Source organism: Chelonoidis abingdonii, chromosome 6 (genome assembly GCF_003597395.2).
Source record: "Chelonoidis abingdonii isolate Lonesome George chromosome 6, CheloAbing_2.0, whole genome shotgun sequence".
Classification (NCBI taxonomy): domain Eukaryota; kingdom Metazoa; phylum Chordata; order Testudines; family Testudinidae; genus Chelonoidis; species Chelonoidis abingdonii.
Genome location: NC_133774.1, coordinates 38,859,837 through 38,885,988, shown reverse-complemented (window position 1 = coordinate 38,885,988; position 26,152 = coordinate 38,859,837). Strand labels below are relative to the sequence as shown.

Sequence of the window (26,152 nt, the reverse complement as noted above, 5' to 3'; positions counted from 1 at the left end):
CATATTAGACATGGATATCTAGATATAGAGATATCCTTGGCGTTAATGTGAGTTCATTCCAAAACTTTGTTTTTGAGATGGTGGAAATGTCAATAAACTATGGTCTTTTGTCCTCCATTTCTTCTGCGTGTATCCATATGTGACTATCGGGTATATTGGTGAATTGATGCATTGAAATGTAGTAGAGGCACAGGCAACAAATTGACTTACTAATTGGAAAGTGGAGTTCTACAGGCACTGAGGCGATGTCTGGGTATGATTTAGTACCCCGCATAGATAGTGGAAAGTTTTCAAAAGTACATAAGTGACTTAGGAGCCTAAGTTTCCTGTTCAACATTTTTTGTTTGCTTGTTTTGTTCAGATGGGTTCATACTCACTGAGTTTCACTTTGAGTTCAGAGTTTGGTTGAATCCTGATACTTGAAGTGAAACTCAGCCAAAACCACTAAGTTTGACCTGGTTTAGGGTTGAAGTAATGTAAAATTGCTGTGTTCTGTGTGGTTTCCTCCATAAAGTCTAAATTCCTCCATAGCACTTGGAAGTCAGCCTGATGTTCACTGATGCTGCAAATGCTCACCTCGCGTCTTGATTTCATGACAAGTTATGCACAGCTCTGCTTCCTGCTTAACACATGTGGATCAGAGTTTGATTGAACAGCTTTTCACTTTTAGGTTTTTTAAAATCCACTTCTTCACACATTGAAAATCATCCACAGTTAAGATTCTTTTATAATAATTCTTAAATGCATGTGTCATAAACAGATAGCTAAGGGTTAATGTCTCTTTCCTCTGGTCAGGTGTTGTTTGTTAACCCTTTCCAGGCATGGTAATTAAACAAATGAGAAAGAAAAAACTAGCTGCATAGATCTCTCATTAATTGTAACTATTCCCCATGACAACTGTAACCATAACCCCTTGTTAATGCATTCTCTGAAGAGATAATATTGGGGGTTGGTTTCATGCTAGCAGCCATGAGCCATTTATATTATTGATGGCTAGTCTGCTTATTTTTATTTGCAGGACTCCCCCATTTTTCACACTTTGATTATCCAGACTCTATTGCCTTTAAAAGAGATAGGCTTCAGGTTCTTTTTTTTTCCAGAAATTTTGGCCCCTTCCCATAGATTCAAGGATTCAGAAAGTCTGTAGCACAGAAAAATTCCTAATAATAAAAGAAAATATCTGATAACTGTGGCTGAAAGCACTCCTGTATTCACACCCTACACACTACTGTAATAATCTTTGTAAAAAATGTGCCTTGTTGAGGTATCATTTGAAAACTAATAACTCACTGGTCAATAAGATGGTGAAATGTGTGTAACAACATTATATGTAAAGTTGTGAACATAAGCAGAAATTATGACTTAGATTTATTTACCTGAGAAGTCCTGAGAGGGAGTGAACCTGTTCTTCAAAGACAAAGGACAAACTAACTCCTCTAGCCAGGTGTCATCAAAGTTGATTGGCAAATGTAACGCCCACAGACCCCAGTCATCTGCGGGTAGGATCGAATCTGGGGCCTTTGTAGCTTAGTGCATGAGTCTCTATCGCATGAGCTAAAAGCCATAAGCCTGTTAGCTACGGCTGTAGAACAGACTCATTAATCTCTCTCTCTCTCTTTCTAAGTGGTCTTGGTGCCACTAGATGGAACAGAACACCACACCTAGCTACTTCCCCTAGCTGAGAAAGCGTGTCCTGAGCTTCAGAGACTTTCCAGTTGAAATCCCGGATGAGCCTCCAGTTGTAACGCTGACAGACCCTGGCAGTCGGGATCAAACCTAGGGCATGAATCTCTGTCGCATGAGCTAAAAGCCATAAGCCTGTTAGCTCAGGCTGTAGAGGAAACTCATTAGTCTCTCTCTCTCTCTCTGTACATGGTCTTGGTACCACTAGATGAGACAGAACATTACACCCAGGAGGTGTGTGGGTTACATAAACACCAGTCAAGTGGTCATTCTTTGGCAACAGAAGGAGGGTAGGAACAGATCAATCTGCATTTTAAACAACATTTAAACAACAACAACAACATGGAAACTCTTTCACCATGAGATTTCATGTCTCCAGCCTCACAGTGGGAAGGCACTTTATCTAGGGGTAGCCCTTAGGAAAATGCATTTCAAAGGGTGACTGGATTAAAAGTGAGGGACAGAAAACACCCCAGGTATTCTCTCTTTCTTTCTCTCTCTCCCTATCTCTTTAACCTAAGATGACAAAGAAACCAGCCCTTTGACTTTGGGAGGGCATCCTGACCTGAGAATTTGGTTAGCAATGTTGCTGGGAACATGTGGTAAAGATTTTATCTGGAACAACATCTAGTTTGTTAAGTTTTAATTACTAGAAAGTGTTTTATCTTTATTTCTCTTGTAACCATTTCTGACTTTAATACCTTATAACTGTACTCACTTAAAATCTATATCTTTGTAGTAAAAAAAAAAGTGGTATTTTTTAATCAAAACTAATCCAATGTTGTATTTAAGCTGAATTGTTTGGTAACGCTAATTAAAGTAGCAAACTGTTGTATATTAACCCCTTACAGGGGCAACAGATCTCTAATATCTGAACTTCCCCGGAGAGGGCTGGACAGAACACATATTTTTGGGGAATGTTGAAGACTGGGTGTGTGTTGGGTTTACCCTACAATTGGTAACCAAAGCTTCTGGAAGCCAGATTGTGACTGGAGTATTACTGGCAGGCTGCAGCTGTACACGGACACTCAGGGAGTGGCCGACATGTTGTTTGGCTGTTTGTGAGGGCACAGGTTAGCAACTACAATAGCAAAGCATTGTGAGGCTCCCTGGGTTATGGGCCAAGCAGTGGCACAACCTCTCTCTGGTCTGGATTGCATCCCACAATGTGATGATACCATAAAGAGAGGTTGTACATGCACATGCGCGCACACGCAAGACAGTGCCTTACAAGCTCCTCTACCAGGGAAGCCCTTATGCCAATTTCTTTCCTCCAGCAGGAGTAGGTGCCCAAACAGCAGGACCAATGATACTCTCTGCTGGATGCCACTAGTGCGCTCGTTCAATTTCCCACTGATCTGGAGACTTCCCTTTACTTAATCCCTGGAGTGCAATGTGCATGTCAGAAGTAATACATCATTTGAGGGTTGAATGCCTATAAGGTATGAGGTGCATTCAGAGTGCGATTTAACTAGAAAACTTTTCTGTGCCAGGAAATTTAAAGGGAGCAGCAGTAGAGAACAGTGAAGTGTAGGGGTAGTTTAATTTCATGTAATGTTAACATGCTCCATCAGAAAGGCCACCAGATCTGCCATGTCTAACCTACATATTAGGGTGGTCGGATCTGAGAGGCCAAAAGACTTCAGGGGTTGGGAAAAGTATTAAATCACTGCAAACTATGAAAAGGATTAGGATTCACTTTGGCTAATGAGTAAGGGTTGCAGCTGGATGGTATTTTGCCTGAACTGGTTTGCCCATCCCTGGACATAATGTTGTATTTGATATTATTGTTGTTTCTATAGTAACAGACCTTCATGACTAAGCACAGAAGTTTGCCTAGATACCTTCCTAAGCCATATAAAATCACGGTAATGCATGTTATACCAAAGCAATGCACCAAGGGAGAAAGGCAGGAAAAATGCTTGTATCATTCTTTCTCACATCAATTAAAAAAAACAATCCTTTTGTGGCACCACCTTGCCCCTTGGACTCTTGGCAGAGGTGTTTGAAGTGCTGACTGTCTGGCTTCCTGGCTGCTGGAAAGTCTTCTTGGCAGTGCTGCTCTTGCTGCTCTAGACATTCAGACCAGCAGGCAAGTGGAAGACTCATCACAGCAGTACAGACAGCACTGCTAACAGTGCTAGCAGGAACCTCAGGGCACCAGGCACAAGTCTAATAAGCTAGATGACTGGAAGATGCATTGTCACTAAAGTAAATAATAAGCACTTTGGGTGGTACATTAAGACTGATAGGCTTCCTGGAAAAATGTTATTCTCAGGAAGGATTTGAATGAGAAGAAAGAGGAAGCCAGAATGTGAAGGAAGTTCCTAGTGTAAGAGGCAACATGGTGGAAGGGATGAAAAAGAAAAGGTGAGGAAGGGATGCAAAGGAAATAAGGAAGGTAATATGGATTTTCTTCATTGAGATCAGAAGGAATTGTGCTTTAATTATAGATACTCATTTCAGGTAAGCACATATGAGGAGAAAAATGCATTAGCTGGAATGAGTTGATACTAGAATTCATTCTACAGTAGCACATCGATAAAAATTTTCAAACTGTTTGGCAGGGTGTATGGCAACCAGGCCATTGGATCATTTGACCAGAACCCTTTAAAGAAAGTATTGCTTCATGGTTGGAGGTGAGGAAAGAAATGAGTGGCTTTTAAAATGGGCAGTAGTTCAGTTCAATGTGGAGTATTTACTTATTAATTGGAATATGTCCTACTTACATTAATTTGTCCACATTCGCATGGAAAGCATAACTCCTATTCTTGTCCCACAATCTGGCTCTAGAGGGACTGTCTAACATGCTTAGGTATATTCACAGGGCTGGTGCAACCATTTAGGCAAACTAGGCGGCCGCCTAGGGCGCCTAGTGTTTGGGGGTGCCGAAAAGCCCCCTCAGGTGAAGAGATGGAGGTGAGCTGGGTGGGGGGGCGCTCAGAGAGGGTTACCTGCAATAACAAGGGGAGGGGTGCACAGAGGAACCACTCCCTGCCCCAGCTCACCTCCACTCTGCCTCCTCCGCTGAGCTCACAGCCCAGCTCCAAGTCTCCTCCAATCAGCGCCGCAAGCCTGGGCGGGGAGGAGAATTAGAGCAGCGCTGGCGTGCTCAGTGGAGGAGGCGGAGCTGAGGTGAGCTGGGTCGGGCTTACTAGGAAGCTTAGTTTCCGCAGGAGGTCTCCCTAGGCAGGGTTAGCTTGGCCGCGGAAGGAGAGTGAAGTCTCCCTAGCAGGCTTAGCTGCCGCGGGAAAGGAGGAAGTCTCGCTAGGGCATGTTAGCTGCCGGGGGAAGGCGGGTGAAGTCTCCCAGCAGGGTTAGCTACCGGTTGGTGGGCGTGGAAGTCTCCCTAGGCAGGGTTAGTTGCCATGGGAGGACGGGGGGGAGAGGGTTAGCTGTTTGCCAAGTAGGGGGAAGCTGCTGGGGGGGGGCTCCCTGGGTCGGCGGCTAAGTTAGCTGCCATGGGGGTCATCGGGGGCTGGGATTAGCTGGGCGTCGTTATAGGGGGGTGGCAAGTGGAAAGTTTTGCCTAGGGCGCAAAACTTCCTTGCACCGGCCCTGTATATTCACTAAAAACCACAGCTGATACTGGTGATCGAATATCCCACTGCCTGACATATTCTAAAACAATTGTTCTTTAGTGGTTTCTTTAAATAGAGATTCTGAAGGATGGTGTGTAGGCTTTTCTTCGAATGAACTGAGGGGTGAAGGATTTTTTTTTAAATGTCATCTTGCTGAATGGCTGTGAGGTGGAATCAACAAGTGTTTTATAATTGTTTCATTTTATTATTATGGTTTTATTCTTAATAGTTCATCAGGCTGCTTAGAGGCTGAGATAGGTAGTTTTTTTAATATAATAAAAATAAATAAAACTAAATATCCACATCCACACATATTAGACCCTTTCAGAAATGACAACAGCTGCATTTTAAAAAAGAAAAACAAAGGCTACAGCTGCAAATGAGAAATGGAAAGATTAAAACAAATTAGGTGGGAAAATGTGTAATGAGAGTATATTGAGAAGCAGTCACAGAATGACTATACCTAGTTTTAGGAATCATACCTTCACAAATTCCGGCTCTCTTAGGCAATAGACAGTCCCTCCACACTAAATTATATACTGTAAGCAATGGAGTAGAAAGATGGCTCTACAAAACACTAATAGTAGCTAAAAACTGCGACTAAGAAAATATAAAGCGCTTTACCTCTAAGGATTAGAGACTGCATTATCTCTAGGAATGACCTAGCAGCTTTAGAAAAAATATGCTCCAAATTAAATGACAATATGGAAATAATTGAAACAATATGATTTTCTTTCATTGAAAAATATGACTTGACTGTTAACCTTGAGCACAGTAACTGAATAAGTGATATCAGCCTTGAAATGTGACATCAAACTATTTTTACAAACCAACTGTGTAATAGTTTTCCATTCTATATATTTACCATCACTTTATACACACGCACACTCCATCAAAACTAGCAATAGATCTGAAAAGCTTAATAGAGTAATAGGATGAAATTAAGATAGAGCATTCTTTCTGAATATCAGAAAATCTTCCTGACAATGATGTAGACTGTAGACTAGTCTCCCAGAAGAAGTGGTTAATGTCCTGTCACTTGAAATTTTTAAAGCTAACTGGACAAAGAATTGTACGTGTAATGCTGCAAGGAGATGCGCTAGATGATCTAGAGGTTTTTGTCTTTTCTAGCTTATCATTGGTGAAGAGCAGGGAGTAAAGTACATGTGAAAACACATCAGGGGGCAGCAAAGAACAAAAGATGCATGCCTTACAATGGCTAATTCTTACAATAGTGAAGTATTGTTGCTACCTTGAGTACGGCTATATGAAATTCAGTGGCCTCTAACACCATTTAAAATAATCAATATCTCAGATCACTTAACAAAGTAAAATCTTGCAATGTTGTTATCAGTGTCACTTTTTAAAATAATGAAGCTCCTGGAGTTCATAATAGGCTTGGGGTATATAAAGCACATCCTGGTCAAGAGGAAAGTGCAGCAAATGTGCCAACCTTCTTGATTTAGGCACAATTCATTTGCCCTTTGAATATACTGTTTTCTGATTGATGAAAAGTTTTCACAGAGTAAACTGTGCCTGGCTTGTGGCAGAGGTAAGATAAATGTGTTGACCATCCTAACTCTAGCTGATTGAGTTGGGGGAGATTTCCTTACACATTGGAGTGGCATGGAAGTCTTGGTTCTGAGGAGAAGAGGGATTTTTGTTGTTGTTGATACAGTGCCTTCGTATGCTGAAGGAAGTTTGACTGTTTTCTTATTTATGCATTTGGGGTTCTTTGATTTTGGTTTACAATCTATTGGTATTTTAATAAAACATAATTTACCACAGCAAACTATTTTGATAAGGATTTCAAGATAAATACCAAGTAGGCTTACATATCCTGGTGTAAAATCTGACTCTTCAAATGTTTGTCCCTTTATATATTCCACTGTGGGTACACCATTTACTCCATGTGCCCGGGACTGGAAGATTCTCACTAGTAGTATCCATTAGTCTATGCCTGCACCCTAGGGTTGCCAACTTTCTAATCGCACAATATCTTGCCCTGCTCCTCCCCTGAGGCCCCGCCCCTTCTCTGAGGCCCCACCCCCCGCTCCTCTGTTGCTTGCTCTCCCCCACCCTCACATGCTCATTTTCACCGGGCTGGGGCAGGGAGTTGGCATGTGGGAAGGGGTGAGGGCTCCAGCTGGGGTGAGGGCTCCAGGGTGGGGCCAGAAATGAGGGGGTCAGGGCATGGGAGAGGATTCCTGGCTTGGCAGAGGGTTAGGGTGCAGGAAGGTGTGAGAGCTCTGGCTGGGGGTGCGGGCTGTGGGGTAGGGGCTGGGGATGAGGAGTTTGGGGTGCAGGAGGGAGTTCTGAGCTGGGGCAGAGGATTGGGGTGCAGGAGAGGGAGTGGGGAGCAGGCTCCAGGAGGGTGTTTGGGTGCGGGAGGGGACTCCAGGCTGGGGCAAGGGGTTGGAGTGCGGGGGGGGGGAGGGCTCTGGCTGGGGGTGCAGACTATGGGATGGGGATGGAGATGAAGTGTTTGAGGTGCAAGATGGGGCTCCAGCCTGGGGGGATGGGGCTGAGAGGTTCGGAGTGCAGGAGGGGGATCAGGGCTGAAGCAGGGGGTTGGGGTGTGGGAGGAGGTATGCTTGAGATGGCGCTTAACTCAGATGGCTCCCCAGAAGCAGTGACATGTCCCTCGGCTCCTAGGTGCAGGGGTGAGCAGGCAGCTCTGTGCGCTGCCTCCACTCACAGGTGCCACCCCACAGCTCCCATTGGCCACAGTTCCCAGCCAATGGAAGCTGCGGAGCCAGCGCTCGGGCAGGGGTGGCACACAGAGCCCCCCTAGGCATCCCTCTGCCTAGGAGTAAAGCGACATGGCACCGCGTCTGGGAGCCACACGGAGCCAGGTAGGGACCCTGCCACTCCTGCACCAACCGGACTTTTAATGGCCCGGTCAGCAGTGCTGATTGTAGCTGCCAGAGTCCCTTTTCGACTGTGTGTTCTGTTCAGCAACCAGACTCCAGGCAACTCTCCTGCACCCTTCTCTTCATGCTCTCATCTGAGAGTATAATGGGTGGTATGGACTGACTGTCTCTGCAGCTCCTTCTCACTGCCACATGATCTAAGATGGAACCCTCCAGTGTCCATCGACTTATCTTCCAACACTATTCCTGTAAATATTAACAAACAGTAAATGTGTAAATAACTCGTCTTAGTATAGTTTAGTTAGCTTTACATAGTTGGATTTTAGCCCCTTCCTGCCATCCTTCCTGGTACAGGACTCTGAGTATGCCCAGGATTCCAGGCTTCAAAAACCCATCATCTGCCTGTGTTCTTTTGTGGTCAGCAACCACCACCAGAGGTGCCTCTGCTGCCTTGGAGAAGCTCATATCTCCATTAAGTGTAGTATCTGCAGCTCCTTCGCACCCCAAATCCTTCAAGTACGAGAGTTCAGTCTCAGGAAGCACCTTATGCAGCAGCCTGAGGCCTCAGTTGGATCTGGGCTGGGCAGACACCCCTGAACAGTGGGCTGAGATGTCAAGGAATGCTCTGCCCAACACAGTTCAGACACAGGGGCAAGCAAGGGTAGAGCCAAGGGCTCTTCATTTCAGGCTGACTACAAGGGTAAGAAGACCTCTGTAAAGATGCAAGAGAAATTCACCTCCAGATCTACTTCTAAGGAGAGGGCTGCATCCCCTACACCGTCAAAGTTGAGTCAGTCATCACAACTGTTACCAGGATGCTCAAAAATCCGTTAAAGGCATGGTACTGAACTCCAGACTTCAAAGACTAAGAATGCTTCTGCTTTGATACCATTGGCAGGAGCAGAAGCATCATTACTGTGTAAAGAGAGGCATGAGGTTCAGCCAGTACAATCTCCAACACCGATGTGCAGATGACTGCCCCATACATCATCACTCCTCTGAGCTAACAATGGCAATTCACAGAGACAGAACTCGTCATGGTGACAAATACACCACTTTGGAAGACATCATCATCCTGCCAGATATGGAATTTTCCCTCTTGTGTGAACCAATTCTTACAAGGGAGATTCTGACACCATTGATTCACTAACATTAAGGAAGAAACTGTTCTCTTCTCTCTACCAATTAGGGTCATTTCTCATCAGCACCACCTTGGAGATGGAGCCCTCATTTTCTTCCTCAGCTGAGTCTGATATAGGATAAGGATCCTTATCACCACCTTCAAGAACATGAGCCGAGATACAGGGTCCAGAATCTTTTGGGCCTGTCACAACTGCATAAAATGGGATAGCCCCATCCTCAGGACGGGTGATAAGCTATGCCTTGGTGTCCACCTCAACTCATAATGGATCCCTTTAGCTGGCCCTACTGGGAAACATGGGACCCATACATGCATTATCCCAAATCCATTTGATACCACAGATAATCTCACCATCCCTCTCCTCCAAGAGATCAGACTGAACTTCCCCGGGAGCATCTAGAGGAAGACAAAAAAAAAATCCAGATCCGGCAGCACCTTCTGGTATATTGTCTTCCTCTCCCAGTGAGAGAGTTGCTCCGGCATCACTGTCTTCATTAGATGATCACAAGCAGTTTCAGGAGTTGTTTCAAAGGGGCTGCTGATGCCTCCAGTTCCCCTTGAAGAAAGTCCAAGAGTCATCCCACAAATATCTGAATATTTTGGAGAGGATGGGACCTATAAGGGTAGCACGCTCTGTCAGCAAGGCTATCTGAGACCCAACCAAAGTGGTGTGGCATGTCCCAATGACGTGTTCATCTACTCCTAAGAGGACAGACAAAAATAATTTGTTCCTCCACAGGGAATGGATTTTTTTCATTCATCTTGCCCCCAATTTTCTGGTTCTTCAAGCAGTTACAGAGAGGAATAGACAACAACATGTTAGATCTACCCCTTCAGACAAGCAGACCAAACACTTGGACCTCCTAAGGAGAAATCTACCAGTCTCCAATTCTGTATAGTCCAGAGGTTCTCAAACTGGGGGTCAGGACCTCTCAGGGGGTTGTAAGGTTTCATATGGGGGGTTGCGAGCTGTCAGCCTCCACCCCAAACCCCACTTTGCCTCCAGCATTTATAATAGTGTTAAATACATTGAAAAGTGTTTTTAATTTATAAAGGGGGTCACACTCAGAGGCTTGCTATGTGAAAGGGGTCACCTGTACAAAAGTTTGAGAACCACTCGTATAGTCTATCATCAGGTGCTATTTGCAAAGTATGATTTTATTAGCTATTCCAAGTTTGCAGAATTTAAAAACAAACTCCCTCAGGAGGACAGGGCAATTCCAAGTTCTGATGGAAGAGGGTACACTGCTAGCCAGACCTTTCCTTTAAGCCACAGTACTTGTGGCAGATATAGCCTCTAGATAAATGGCAGCTCCTATTGTTACGCAAGGGAGTCCTGCTTCAATCCAAAGGTATCTCCAGGGAAAGACAGTCCATAATAGAGGATTTACCCTTTGAAGGGGACATGTTATTCAATCAAAAGATTGATGAGGCCTTGGATTCAATAAAAGGCTCAAGGGCAATCCTCCATTTCCTGGGGATGTACACCTCAGCACCCAGGAGAAAATCAACAGGAAACTTTATGTGCCTAGACCAACATTGCAGCCTTCCTTTCACCAGAGAGTATATGAACTACCATGAAAGTGTGATGAAACCAGCATAGTGTTCCTCCTTTGTCTTGCAAACAGCAACCACCTGTCAAAAAGTACTTTTGATGGGACCTTCAGGAATCACATATGTGCCCAATGCCAGATCCTTCCACTCTCCAATTTGATGGCTGCCTAGTTCTGTTTTCCCCTTAAATGAAGGACAATAATAGTGGATGGATGTGTCCTCAACATTATTCATTTCAGGTATACCATAGAGGTTCTCTTCCCCTCTCCCTCTGAAACCTCCTTCCCCATCCCTTTTCAGGAACTACTCTATTGGAAATAGACTCCCTACTTGTATGTGGAGCCATAGAACCAGTACTACCTCAGCATTGGTGAAAGGGATTTTATTACAAATATTACCTAATCCCCAAGAAGAATGGAGAATTGAGAGCCATATTAGATCTCCAGCACCTCAGTGTCTTTATCTGAAGACTAAGATTCAGGATGATCACCCTGGCCCTGATAATCCCATCCCTAAACAGAAATGAATGGTTTACAGCTCTCAACATGAAGGATGCCTATTTCCACATAGACATCCTCCCATCCGACAGGTGGTTCCTGAAGTTCATGATAGGTACGAACCATTATCAATACCAAGTGTTTCGCTTCCCTTTGGACTGGCAACAGTGCCGAGTGTATTTATTAAAATACTTTCAGTAGCGGCCACACACTTCCGGTGCATAGTTTGATAGTCTTTCCCTGCCTAGATGTTTGGTTTCTGATGGGAAAGTCTTCTTGGGAGGTAATGACATCACTTGAATCATACTGTACACGTAACCTGTGTTTTTCCCATAAGCCTCATACCACCACTGAGGACCAGAAACTCCATTCCCTGGACATATATCAGGCATAGGTGTTCTATCGTCAGAGATCAAAATGCTCTAGAAGATCACCTAGACTGCTGTGGCTCTAACAGAACACATGAAAGTGCAATCAGTATCTTCACAGAGGCTATCAAAATGGATTTCAGGCTGTATCTTGCTCTGTTACCAGTTATCGGATGATCCTCCACCTTACGAAATGAAGGTCCGCTCCACCATGGCACAGGCCACTTTGGTAGCTTTGCTTCAGGAAGTACCATTCCTTGACACATATAAAGCTGCCAAATGAAGTTCTGTTCTTATCTTTCCAAGACACTATGTCCTGGTACAAGTTTCCTCAGCTGATACATCATTTAGGTCAGGAGTCTTACAGTCATCGGTACTACAGAGATCTTCGCACCCTCTTTTGTCTTGAGTACTGTTAATCAGGAATACATATAGGGACCAGCACCTGAAGAAGAGAAGTCACCTGCCTTCCATAACAGAAGTTCTTTGAGATGTGTGGTCCGTATCTGTATTCCACTACCCACTACTCCTTCCCTTCTGCTTTGGATTATGAAGACTTAAAATGCAGTAAAGAAGGAACTAGAGAAGCGGTTATCTGCTCCATACCTAGGACCGCTCAGAGGATTTAGGGGACCTAGGGCAAAGCAATTTGGGGAGCCCCTTCCATAAAAAAAGGTTGCAATACTATAGAATACTATATTCTCGTGGGGGCCTGGGGCAAATTGCCCCACTTGCTCCCCACTGTGGGCAGCCCTGCCACCTGTAGTAATTGTAATAGATCTGATTATTATATTCTGCACTTATAAAGGGCCCGTTGCTGTGGCAGCTAGAGCACTTCTCCACAGCAGTTAAAAGCAGGCCCACCTGGGTAGACACAGCAGTCAAGTTACTACAGTGTTTGCCAGGAAGAAAGCAAATGAAAAACTAAACAAAATCTCAAACTCAAATCAGTCTATCTTGCCCCACAGCTCTTGAAACCAGCCAGCCAGTTCATTTTATTCATGCTCTGTATTTGCATTAGAGCTGATTGTGAACTTCAGAACCACTGTGTGGGGACGTGAGGGACCGTCTTTTTGTTCTGTGTTTGCACTGCACCTAACACAATGGGCCTTTGTCCATGACCGGGACTCCTAATTTGAGCTCAGAACTTGCATGATGAGGATAAGTGGACTGTTACTGCTCAATGTGAACTATTGATCCTGCGTCAATTGGGGAGACATGGTATTTACTACTGTAAATCTGCTGAGTACATATAACACAAGTGCAAAGACACACCAAAGGGTATATTATTGACTAGAGTTAAGGTTTATGGCAGAAAATTATTGCCCTGCAAGTTAACAGCACAACTGGGTTTTCACCGTAGAGCTACGTACACAGACACAGCACTAGGTTAGCACACAATGCGCTGTGTGACCATTAGCATGGAGCAGAGGCCAGTGAAGTCTCCTGTCTGTCAGGCTGCAGATTGTCCTGAATCCCATTAATATCAACCTGGTTTGCCAGTCATTACATCGTTGAGATACACAAACTGAAGGTTGTCGTATGGAAGCTCTCACCCCCACACTACATTTTTAAGGGCTATTTGAAGAAAAAAAACAGACTGAGTTTTGGACTGTAGAAATGCAAAGGGGTTGTTTCCTCTTGAGGGGGAGAATTTCTGCTTCCAAAAGTCAACGCTGTGCTTACAAGCCAAGTTTTCCAGACAAATATTGATCAGAACACAGCATTGTCCAGACACAGCGGAAACTATTTCCAAATGACTGGCTTGCCCTTCCTTGCTGAGGCCTGACAAACTCATTGCAGTGAATACTCCTAAATGTTTCCATCACTGCTCCAACTTCTGCTCCCAGCTCTGTGCACTCCCTGCAGCCAGTCACTCACCCATAACCACTGGATGCGCTCTGCATGCTCTCTCCAGTCACCCCAGCTCTGTGCGCCCGCTACAGCCAGAATCACCCATAGCCACCAAACATGCTCTGCACACTCTCTCCAGCCACCTGCAGTGCTCCTTCCAGCCGGAGTTGCCGCTGCCTGGGAGATGCACTGCGAGTACAGTCAGAGCGCCTGCCCCCTCCCACCCCGTCCCCAGCAGCTACCTGTTAGCAGTGCTGCAAGAGCGCGGGGAGCCCCCTAGCTTCCCTGTGGGCACAGAGCCACCCCGTCCCAGCCCCTGCGCCATACCTGGCGCCCCCAGCAGGAGCACTCATGTGGAGCGCAGCTGGGTAGTGCGGCTTGCTGGCGGGGAATCCGTGGCAGGACTGGCACAGAACCCAAGCATCGCCACGCCCATCCTCACCTCGTAGGGCCTGGAGCGTGGCTGAGTGCCACACGGTACAGGATCAGCCTGCCCCACGCCAGCACCTCCATCCCACTTACCTCCGCCTGGGTCTGAAGCACCTGGTTTCTGCACTGCAGGCAGCTCAGCCAATCGAGCCCCTGGAAAAGGGTTGTGCTGCAGGCAGCAGCATATCCCACAGCTCCGTGCGGTGGCCACCAGCGTCTCCGAGAAGCCTCTAACCCCCCCACGCCAGGGAAGGGATTCTTGGCCAGGGCTTGTGGGGCCCCTGCAGGGCCTGGGGCCTGTGGCAAATTACCCCACTTGCCCCCCTTCCCCTTTTTGGGTGGCCCTGTCCATACCTTATATCCTCAGATCAGAGCATGAGAAGAAGAGGAGTGCAGGTGTGGACCAATGGACACTGCTACCAAGAATCTTCCAGTCTCCGATGCATGGAATGCATACATACAAATAGGGACCACATATCTCAGTTAACTCCAGTTATGGAGAATAGGTTACCTTTCTTTCTGAAATGTCTTTAAGTCTTTTAACGTGCAGGAAATTATATCTAGTCTTTGAGAAGTTTTCCTCCTGGTGGAGTCTAAATTTGGCATGTGTCTGCAGACAGGCAGCATGGTAGACAGTACACAGGACCAGTAGTTGAAGAGATAATTAGAAAGATTTGACATACAATAAAGTCAATGGTAAACACAAAAGGTAGTCCAGTTCAATCTACTACAACAGTTTAGGGCTTTTAAGTGGATATTTTCAAAAGTGCTGCGGTAGGTATTTAGGAGCACAAGTCTTTTGAAAGTCAATGAGATTTTTGCTTCTAAATCCTGTAGGTGCTTTTGAAAATCCCCCCCTGAATCGATCCCTGTGAAATACATTCACATAAACTGTAGTTGTTTTCTCAAATCTAAAAGACAAAAGTAACTCCTGATGATGTGTACAGTGCGTTTTAGTCTAGTGGGAGAGTAGAGGAATAAGAAATATAGACAAACTGAAAGAAATATCAGATGAGAGGTTGTTTATTAGTGTATGTGCTGTTCACCTTGATTAAGTCCTGATATTGTGATGTTTGGAAGACATTCATAGTGCACGTCAGTGTGAGTCGTCACTGTTGTGTTGTCATTGTTGAAAAGAAGAAGAATAAACAAACTACATTGTTAATTGTGTCCAACCCAATTTCTGCCAAGACACAAGAAAACATTGATTTTGAACTTCCATCCTTGGCTAATATGGTACTAATTTTGATTTACGGTGAATTACTTGACACCCTGCTTTACAAGTTACAGAGTCCCATTAATTACTTATCTATTTATCCTACCTCTCTCATATGTGTGTATTCAGTTACTGTCTGTATGATTTTATTTACAGGCCTTTATGTCTTCAGTACATTTTTTGAACTTCATTAGCAGTAAACTGATTGTGCCCAATGTGTATATCACCTGTCCTCATAAACATCTCTCCCCCCCCCCAAAGGGAAAATGAAATTTGGTATTTAAATAGACCCCAGTGCAATCTAGCACAGTGTACAATGCACAAATACTTCTCTCTTCTCAAGAGTTCCTTTTTGTTGTTGTTACTTAGAACCAGGATAGCTGTTTGCTGCCAGCAGGTGTCATTGATTTCTGAAGCTTAAGGGCCAATTAGAAACAGCAGACAGAAAAAACAGGAAAAGCCCTCAAGGAAGGGAGACATTTTTCAGGAAATAAGTGTTCTTTATGTTCTCCTTCAAAAATAAATCACACCAAACAGTGATTCTAGAATTATATAGAAGGAAAATGTGTCGCTTTTCTAAAGTTAATGTTGAGATTTAGGTTTTTTTATTAATCCAAACTCAGCATCCACATATAAAATAAGAATGGTATGAAAAAGAACTGGAGCTGAAACAACAATTCTTTGTACTGTATAGAATTGTAAGATTCATTATGTATGTCTTACTAGCCTTAGTTAAGTAATGCAGATCTTTATTTATGGCCTGTGTACCTGCTCTGGTTTTTGGAGTTATGTAAGGTACTTATACGCTGGGCTTTACAGGCAGAAATGAAAGTAGGCAACAGATGGCTGAGGTGGAAGTAGGATTAAAAGCCTAATGACCTAGTCTACATGACGTATTCTACCTCCTTGCAAAGGTATATTTGGATGGAGTAGTGATAATGCTGTCGCTTTTAGAATCTAAAAGATCTGTCTTAATCTAGAAAATATTAAACTCTATTCTCTTTCTAGGTCCCCTCCTAATTAACTATTACAGAATAAATTTTGAATTGATGTGGTAACACTGGGTGTAATATATGTCGGTTCTGATGAATGTATGGAGTGCTACACTAGGAGTCTAGGTTTTTTTCCTGTATTGCTCTTTAGATGGCCATTGAAAAGATGCTGAGCTTTATTTTGCCAGACCTGGACCTGTCTGGTTTTTGAAAACAAAAGAATCAACAAACCACAGTTTTCTTAACTTTATTGAAATGCTGATAGCAACTCCCTTGGGGTTTAATGGCTGTAGTGGCAGATAGATCATGATTGTAGCACTATGACTTGGAATATTTCAAAAGCTACAAGCCTAGAGCCTGATAGAAAACCTGTTGAAGTCAATGGGAGATTTTCTTTGAGGATCAGGCCTATATTTAGCCAATATTGGGACATTTTATTTAAATAGAACCAGAAATAAGATGGGGGCAGAAGCAGGATATGTATATGAATGCAAAGACTGCTTAAACTATAATATATTGTATTGTTACCCCTTTTGACCTGAGCAATAAGCCAATATGCTGAGTCTTGTGGGTTGTTTCTATTAGGAAATTGATAACGGAGTCAAGTATTTCTTTGATGCAACCCTGTTTATTTACAAAGAATCTACATGAAATCCTGTTTCCCTGAACAGAGTAGTAATCAAACCACAGGAGTCAGTTTCTTTGCTTACAGTTCCAGCCCTCTTTTCAGCCAGCAGCACTCTATCCAAAAAGCTCTCCCTCTTGGCTTTCTCTCACAACCATGCTACAAGTGCTTCTCTTGCTATCTCCTTGACTTCCCTGCTACCTTCTCTCCCTGCTTCTTGCCGCAGACATATGCCCTTAGACAATTCATTAGACAGGGTCTTGTGTTTGCATTCAGTGAAACTGCTCTGCCCACAGAGTGCAGCTTCTGACCAGCCTTGTCTGTCGCATGTATATTGGGTGGTTGCTCCTATTTTGTCAGCTATCTTACTCCAAAATGGAGTTTAATTGCTTCTTACATTTATCCTGAATAAAGGGAGGCTATCATGCTGACCAGCTTCTGTGGGGTTTCACCCAACCTCCCCCCTAACAGTATATAGTTTAGGTAAAGAGGACTGGGCATTGCTTTTTAAAGGAACATTTTTATTTTTCATAAATAGAAAAGATTTGGAAACAACAGTATGCATATTGGTTAGTCTGTCTGTTTCTTCAAATAGTTATCAAAGGACCTGGGTAGGTCTTGGTGGTTAAATGGAGAGTAATCTCATTTCTATCTTTCTGATCCATAGTAAGAGGGAGAATCTCTGTTGCACTTGTTTGGGATTGAAATGTCATATTTTAGTTTCTGTGTTCATAGTGTCCACTTCTGGTGTACATTTTAAACGTAGCCTTTCATCCCTTCTTTATCCACAGTGCATGGTCTATCCATTTGTCCCCTACAATTTAGTGTATGCAATGCTTGCTCCAAAACACATTTACTGTAGTGGGGTCAAAACAATTGAAATTTCTTTTAACTTAATTTTTCTTTTAGTTCTCAGAATTGTACCACTGATTGATGTCTGGATGAAGACCTTTGGTTAATTCAACAGACAGAATTGAGTCAGTTCATTCACACACTGCACATTTCATTGTTGCACGAGACATTGGGCACTATAAGTTTACATTCTGAATTAAATTCGTTCATGTTTCCCTGCACAAAGGAAATGGGCTTTGTGCAGGGAACTAGAAGTGAGTTGTGAGGACAGACTCCACTCCCTTTCCACAGACAGGACACAGCAGTTCTTCTTCAAGTGCTTGTACATGTCCATTCCAATTAGATGTGCACACGTCATGCGCACGGACATTGGAAACTTTTCTCTTAGCAGCTCCATCCTGTCAGGATGGCAGAGGAGCCCCCAAGGAGTATCGTCCTTATGGTACTGTATATAGTACCCTGCCAGCCTGACCCCCCTTCAGTTCCTTCTTACCGTCTGTGATGTCATTGGAATGTGCTTTCTTGCTTGCGAGTGATCTCTTAGCAATTCAGTTTTTACTAGTTAGACAGTTGTTCTTAGATAGTTTATAAGTTAGTCAGATACAGTTTTAGTTAGAAGTGACGGGGAATTAGTTCCAGGCACCAGTCTTGGGCTGCGGGGCATGCTGCAAGCCCAGGGGTTTAAAGCTTGCACTACCTACTGCAAGTCTGTGCCCAACAGCAACCCCCACAACTCCTGCCTTTAAGCCACGCACTTTTGTCTTAAGCAGCTGCTCATGGAGGCCACGTTGCAACCAGCAGCCCCAGACCACCTGGTGATACTGGGCCCGGGCTTCTCAGAGAGAAGTGCCCCAGCATCGGTGCGTGATTCAGCACCGGGCTCTAGAGATCCCAGGCACTGTAAAGCACCAGCATCGAGATAAGCTAACTAACCCAGGCACTGCACAGAGCAAACGAGGCCTTTTTGCAAATCAACACAACCTTTCGTGGCCATAGCCAATAGAATGAAGGGCCTTCCAGGATATGAGCAGTGCATATCGTTTTGGATCACAGACTGCATTCACACATGCTCTGAGTTCGCTAAGGTTCCAGCTCCAGCAATCACAGCCCCTTGACGAGAGCGCAAAGCAGCTACCTGGTCTTCAGTGCATAGCTTCACAGCCCACTATGCCGTCAAACAACAGTCCAGAGATGATGCAGCGGTTGGCAGGGCTGTCCTCCAATCAATCATTCCTTGACTCCTTCCCACCTCCAGTGGTCAGCTTGGAAGTCACCTGATTGGAATGGACGTGAACAGGCACTCGAAGAAGAAAAGGCGGTTATTTACCTCTTGTAACTGTTGTTCTTCAGGATGTGTTGTCCATTACAATACCCACCCCCTTTCCCCTCTGTCGGAGTCAACGGCAAGAAGGAACTGAAGGGGGGTCAGGCCAGCAGGGTACTATATACAGCTCCATAAGGGCACCACTCTAGGGGGCTCCTCTGCCGTCCCGACAGGAGCTGCTAAGGGAAAAGTTTACAACGTCCGTACATGCAATGTGCGCACACCCAATTGGAATGGACGTGAACAACACATCTCGAAGAACAACAGTTACGAGAGATAAGTAACTGTCTTTTCTGCTGCATCTCCACAGCCACTAGTCTAGTTCCTGGGTTGGAATAGTATACTTATCCCTGTCACGACTCAATGCAGGGTTTGTAGTTACTTGATCTGTGTAAGTGGTGACCCTGTTTGCTATAAACAGCCATCCTTCTGTGTTGGTCTATGCAGGGCTGCCATGTATTACAGTCATATAGTAGCTGCTTGCCATGGGAAATTGAAAAACTGGAGGTTTTCCTATCTGTAGACCACCCCTGGGTTCCTATCCTTCATGTGGAGGGGGAAAAGACATCTACCAAATTGTATCTTATTTTAATCAGAAAAATAATATGTAAATTGACAACTTATACCCCTTCTTAATATAAAATGAGGAGTAGGTGGGAGAGCATTCTCCGTGAGAGCTCTCCCCCACTTGGATCTGTTGCACTTCCAGCCATTCTACAAAGCTCATCTATTTTAATGGGAACTGGTGGCAGACTGAGGTAGTTGAGGGTGTGATTTTTGTGAGGTTAAGATGTATTGGTTGACTGACTGGTGATTAGCTGAGATGTGGTAGAGTGAGGGAAAGGAGAAGTGGTGCAGTTTTGGACAAGCTGTTTAGGTTGTTGATTATACTGTAGGTGAAGAAGTCACTAAAATCTGGATACAAAACAAACAGCCCTGGCCTTTGATTACACCGAGATAAAGAAAATGTTAGAGAAACTCAGGCTTTTCCTACACTGGAAATATGAGGACTCTAGGGCTAACCGTGATAAGCGAACACATTTTTAAATATGAAATGTCCCTGTCTAGACTAGGTGCTAAGTTATGTTTAATATCATGTTAATTAAAAATGTTAGTTAATAAGTTTTCTAATAGGCTGCATGTCCCCAGTATTTTTTCATCACCCATACCCAGTGCCTTCATTGGCTGACAGTTGAATCAAATTTGAGGACTTTTATAAAACTTTAATTTACTTCCACAAGAAATGCAGTTATAATTTAATACCTGCCCAACTTGACAACATCCATGTTGAAAAGCCTGAGATTTTATCATAGATCCCTCCCTGCTCTGGGATTTGTCCTCCATTTAGGGGAGGGGGAGAAGACATCTATCAATTTTTAAAAAAAAACCCAAACTTGTAATTTAAAACTGAGATCAATAGAAATTTGGCCTAGGTTATTTATTAACGTTTTTTGTTCTTGTTTAATTTTTGGTGATGGAGGGTATTTGAGAATGAATGTGGGGTGTGGTGCGATTGGATGGGATTTCAAGACACTTCTCTGTCCACTACACCCAAGCATCCTCTAAGTTTTATTTTATTTTTAGTAGTGCTGCAATAAATTTTTAAAAACATACCTGCACATTTTGTGCAAAAACTGAAGATGTGTAATACGTTTTCCTTTACAAAAATCATGAGATGATTAGGGTTTGTCTAGACTAGGGAGAAAGGGTGTCTTTTTAAATCAAATTAGCTACCTCAGCATAGCTAACCTAATCTGAAATACTACTTAAGACCTAGTATAGATGTACTTTATCATCTTTAAACCCAAATTAGGATTGCATTTTTGCTTTCTCCTGACACTTTCTTTGGCTTGCTTTCTGTAAAATCTTCTTTATCATCTTTCTTTCCTGGTATTGATCCCAGGTAAAATAATGGATACAGCTGGTACAGCACTGAATTAATAAAGAATTAATGGAGGGTAACATAGTTAATGCCAATCAACATGGGTTTATGGAAAATAGATCTTGTCAAAGTAACTTGATATTATTTTCTGAGGAGATTACAAGTTTGGTTGATAAAAAATAATAGTGCTGATATATTATACCTAGAATTCTGTAAGGCATTTGACTTGGTACTGCATGACATTTTGATTAAGAGATTAGAATCATACAAGTGAACATGAAATACATAACATGGATTAAAAATGACTAATTGACAAGGTGTCAAAATGTAATTGTACATGGGAAATCTTCATTGAGCTGCTTTTACAAAAAGAAAACAACATGAGTTTTTAAAATGGCCAAATGTGAAGTCATACATCTAGGAACAAAGAATGTAGACCAGGGGTAGGCAACCTATGGCACGCATGCCAAAGGCGGCACATGAGCTGATTTTCAGTGGTACTCACACTGCCTAGGTCCTGGCCACTAGACTAGGGAGCTCTGCATTTTAATTTAATATTAAATTAAGCTTCTTAAACATTTTTAAAACCTTATTTACTTTACATACAACAATAGTTTAGTTATATATTATAGACTTATAGAAAGAGACCTTCTAAAAACGTTAAAATGTATTACTGACACGCAAAATCTTAAATTAGAGTGAATAAATGAAGACTCAGCACACCACTTCTGAAAGGCTGCCAACCTCTGACGTAGACTATGCAGGAGGGGGAACCTTTGGGAAGGTATGACACTGAAAAAGACTTGGGGTCACAGTGGATAAACAACTGCAAACATGAACTCCCAGTGCATCACTGTGGACAAAAGGGCTTATGCAATCCTTGGATGTATAAACAAGTGAATATTAAGTAGGAGTAAGGAAGTTTCTATTACTTCTGTGTTTGGCACTGCTGCAACCACTACTGGAATGCTGTGTCCAGTTCTGCTATCCACAATTCATAAAGGATGTTGATAAGTTGGGGAGGGTTTAGAGAAATGCCATGATAATGATTGAAGAATTGGAAAACATGCTTTATAGTGAAAGACTCAAGGCTCTCAATCTGTTAAATTTAACAGAGAGAAGATTAGTGGTGACTTGATCATAGTCTAGACCAGTGGTGGGCACAGGCTGACCACCACTGGTCTAGGAATGAAGAACAGAAATTTCATTACAGAGTGTTTTTGGCTCTAGCAGAAAAAGGTATAACACAGTCCAATGGATGGAAGTTGAAGCTAGACAATTTCATATTAGAAATATGGTGCGTATTTTTAACAGTGAGGGTAATTAACCCTTCGAAAAAGGGTTGTCATGGATTCTTCATCATTGGAAATTGTAAAATCATGATTAGATGTTTCTCTGAAAGCTATCATCTAGTTCAAATGGGAAAGTCTTATGGCCTGTGTCACATAGGTCAGACTAGATGATCACAGCGGTCCTTTCTGGCTTTGTAATCTCTGGTTCTGTGAATCACCTCACCAAAACTATTCATTTCATTGAAAAGCAGGACATGATGACAACAAGCTTTGCTTTCTTCCTCTTCTCTTGTGATCTTGGTTGTCTCATTTACTGTCACTGTGCTTTGAGGAGTATGTATAACTCCACAAAGCATCTACTGTAGCAGTGAGAATGACAAAATAAGCTGAAAGAGCAAAGAGTGGTTTCTTTTGTGGTGAGGAGAATCAGCAAGAGAAGTAGGAAGGGTGGTGGTGGTGGTGATTTTTCTCATTTCTCTGATGCTTGTAACTCTTCAACTGAAATACACAAAAATAAAAAAATCTGTCTATAGATCTAGGTTTTTGTGCTCCTCATGCCCAGAACCAGAGCACTTCCCCACTCCTCATACTCTACCCATCTTCCCATAGTTATGATCATTAATGCATCATCACCTCTCCAGCTGTGAGGATACTTTTGAATGTAGATTCCTTCATTGTAACATTTACACAGAAACCAGTCCATGAAGTCTGTTTGATTTCCAGAATATCCATTTATATACAAAATGCCATAGGGCTGTTCCATAACAGGTGGCTAGTTGGGGAGCAATTGGATCATACTGGGGCTGTAGGGAAAGCTGTGGAAGGCAGTACCCTGTGCAGCAACCTCATAGCAACAGGCCTGATTCAAAGATTGTATGGCAAGACTCGGAATATATTTTCATTTTGTAACTAAATACACATTTCTGTTCCTAACAGTCACCTTCAAAGCCCTCTGTTTAGAGCCTCGAGGGGCTCAGATTGTTTACCACTGGTGCACATTCACCATTCACCATTGCCTTTTATCGGATTGTATCACAATAATTTGTGTGTGCATGTCATAGTCTCTACACTTCTCAAGAAGATGAAGAAGATTCAACTCCAAGTGGTAGGGGGCTGTTCTTTTGGATCAAGAGTGTCTGGGTTTTATTCACTATAAAGTTCTGATTAGTCAAGGCACTCACAGCCATATTGTGAAGTCCTGCTTCACTTTTAATATATAGAAAAAAAAAAACTTTTTTTCATTGAAAAGTTAGTGTTTAAGTATACAGATATACATCTCTACCTCGATATAACACTGTCCTTGGGAGCCAAAAAGTCTTACCGTGTTATAGGTGAAACCGTATTATATTGAACTTGCTTTGATCCACCGGAGTGCGCAGCCCCGCCCATCTGGAGCACTGCTTTACCGCGTTATATCCAAATTTGTGTTATATCGGGTGGCGTTATGTTGAGGTAGCGGTGTATTTAAGATTTTTTTCCCTCAATAGTATTTGAAACTAAATCTTACCATTGCCATTTACGTTGAAAAGCATGGATTAGATGTGAAGTAGAATTAATAGTCAATTCTAAACCAAATCAAAATTTGAATGACAGACAATGAAGTAAGATGCAGTTTAACCTTTGCATATTAGTAAAATAGTGGTTGAGTTTTATTCTTAATAATAAATCATGCAGAATTACATCTGTATGTGATTTTTTTTGCCACTAGGGAACAACCAGTTTATTACTGAAATAAGGAAACAGGAAATAACTCAGAAATAAATTACACAAGTGGTTACTGGATTAAGCAGACATTTCAAATTCTCCTTGAATTAAGTAAGCCATATGTTGGAAGCTTAATAACGTTACTGTAGGAACTACTGAGTAAATTGTCTTTAGTGGAAAGATTGCAAATATGACAGTGAGAAAAAGCCCAGGAAGAAGATAGTGCCAAAATAAATGAAAGAGAAAATCTCCTGAAAGCAGTTTGACACAAGTGTATTACCTAGGCTGACCGAATGGTATTAATGGGATGTGGAAAGGTCTGACAGATGAGGAGAGTCATCTAATGGGAGAGGATCCAATATCTGTGCTGGAAAGATGTCACACAACCTTTTTGTTGTTGTTGTGATTACTCTTTTTTATTAAAGACTGTTGAATATATAGAAGGGTTTTGATGAGAAACAAGTACTTTAGAATTTTCCTCTGAAATTCAGAATTACTGGTTTTTGTTTTGTTTTCATATTTCATTTTCAGTAGGAGTTTGGTGGGGAGAGAGTTGTATATCACAAGGGTAGTAGTTGTGGCCACACGCTGATGAATTTAGCATCTTGTTGTGCAGAGCTCCTGCAAATTGAACTCCTAAAACTTTTTCTAGTATTCCAGCCCTAATGTTTGCAGATAACAAAGATCCAGATACAGAAGCTCAGCTGCAGTAGTAGCATTTTATTTCTGTTTTCGGTTGTACTCTTTTCTCTTCTGTAGTGGTAGAGCAACCATTAGTTCTTTACATATGGGAAAAATAAGTAGTTTTGAACTCTATCATGCCACTATCATCACAAACTCCAACTATATTTGAGCATAAGCTTTCATGGGCTACACGAAAAGCTTGTGCTTAAATAAATTTTTTAGTCTCTAAGGTGCCACAAGTACTCCTGTTCTTTTTGTGGATACAGACTAACATGGCTGCTACTCTGAAACTCCAACTGTGATACTGAGGATCTGCTGTGCAAAGGAGGATAGCAGGGTTTAAGTGGAAGGGAAAGGATTCCATGTTCATGGAGCAATTAATGTCCTTTCATTTCAAGCCTCTATTTTCAGAAAGTCCAGTAACAAGAAACTGTTGCATACATTTAACATGTGTAAACATTTCATACAGGAAAGGTAACGTAAAGTGGTAAACCACATAGTTTTCATATGTTTGTGCTGCTTAGAAATATACCCAATCATGTTACATTATCAGCCAGATGTTATCAATGTAAAACAGCAAAACCAAAATAGATTTGCTCTATTCTAGATCATTCTCTCATCAAGGACAACACCTAACAGTCTTACTTGGTTGAATAGAACCTTACTCTGCAATGTCAGTGGCTCTGTTTGTTGAGTAAGATTCGACTGAACATGAGTAAGGGCGGCAGCCGAACGTGGCTGGCTGTGAGAATGTTAATGTAATTATGGGCTCAAGATAACTGCAGCCATCATGAAGTATCCAAATGTCTAGCTTTTCAAATCTGTACCCTACTTCATCTACACAAATATGTGATTTTTCAAATGCTCTAAATACTTACCTAGTTCCTCCAGAACTTAAAACAAAAAGTGGTTTATGACCATACTCTTTTTTGTTGTTGTTGACATTATATTTACTGAATAATATATTCATGATAATTTCCAGCACTGAGCTTTTTCAGTGCCGTATGGCTATATCATGTGCCATATATTATACACTAAGAGGAAGCTTGGTCTTATGGCTAAGGCACTGGGCTGGGACTCAGGAAATCAGGTTTTCAATTCTCTGCTCAACAACATATTTCCTGTGTAATATTGTGCAGTCACTTGACCACTCCGTCTCTCATATCTCATCTCTGAAATGGGGATACTACTTCCTTTCTCGCACTCTTTTTCCATTGCGTGTACTTAGACAGTAGGCTCTGCATGGCAGAAACTATCTTTTACTCTACAGGGCCCAGCATAATAGTGTTGGATGGGACCTCTAAATGCTTCCATAATACAATAATAAAGTATCAGAGGGGTAGCCGTGTTAGTCTGGATCTGTAAAAGCAGCAGAGAATCCTGTGGCACCTTATAGACTAACAGACGTTTTGGAGCGTAAGCTTTTGTGGGTGAATACTCACTTCATCAGACGCAGGTAGTGGAAATTTCCAGGGGCAGGTATATATATGCTAGCAAGCAAGCTAGAGATAACGAGGTTAGTTCAATCAGGGAGGATGGGGCCCTGTTCTAGCAGTAGAGGTGTGAAAACCAAGGGAGGAGAAACTGGTTCTGTAATTGGC

At 42.7% G+C, this 26,152-nt stretch overlaps 1 protein-coding gene across 3 annotated transcripts in view; it reads left to right on the top strand.

Annotated features, from left to right (window-relative positions):
• The window catches only part of PDE4D (phosphodiesterase 4D), a 654,671-nt gene that overhangs the window by 443,362 nt on the left and 185,157 nt on the right, over nucleotides 1–26,152 (top strand). The window lies entirely within an intron of this gene.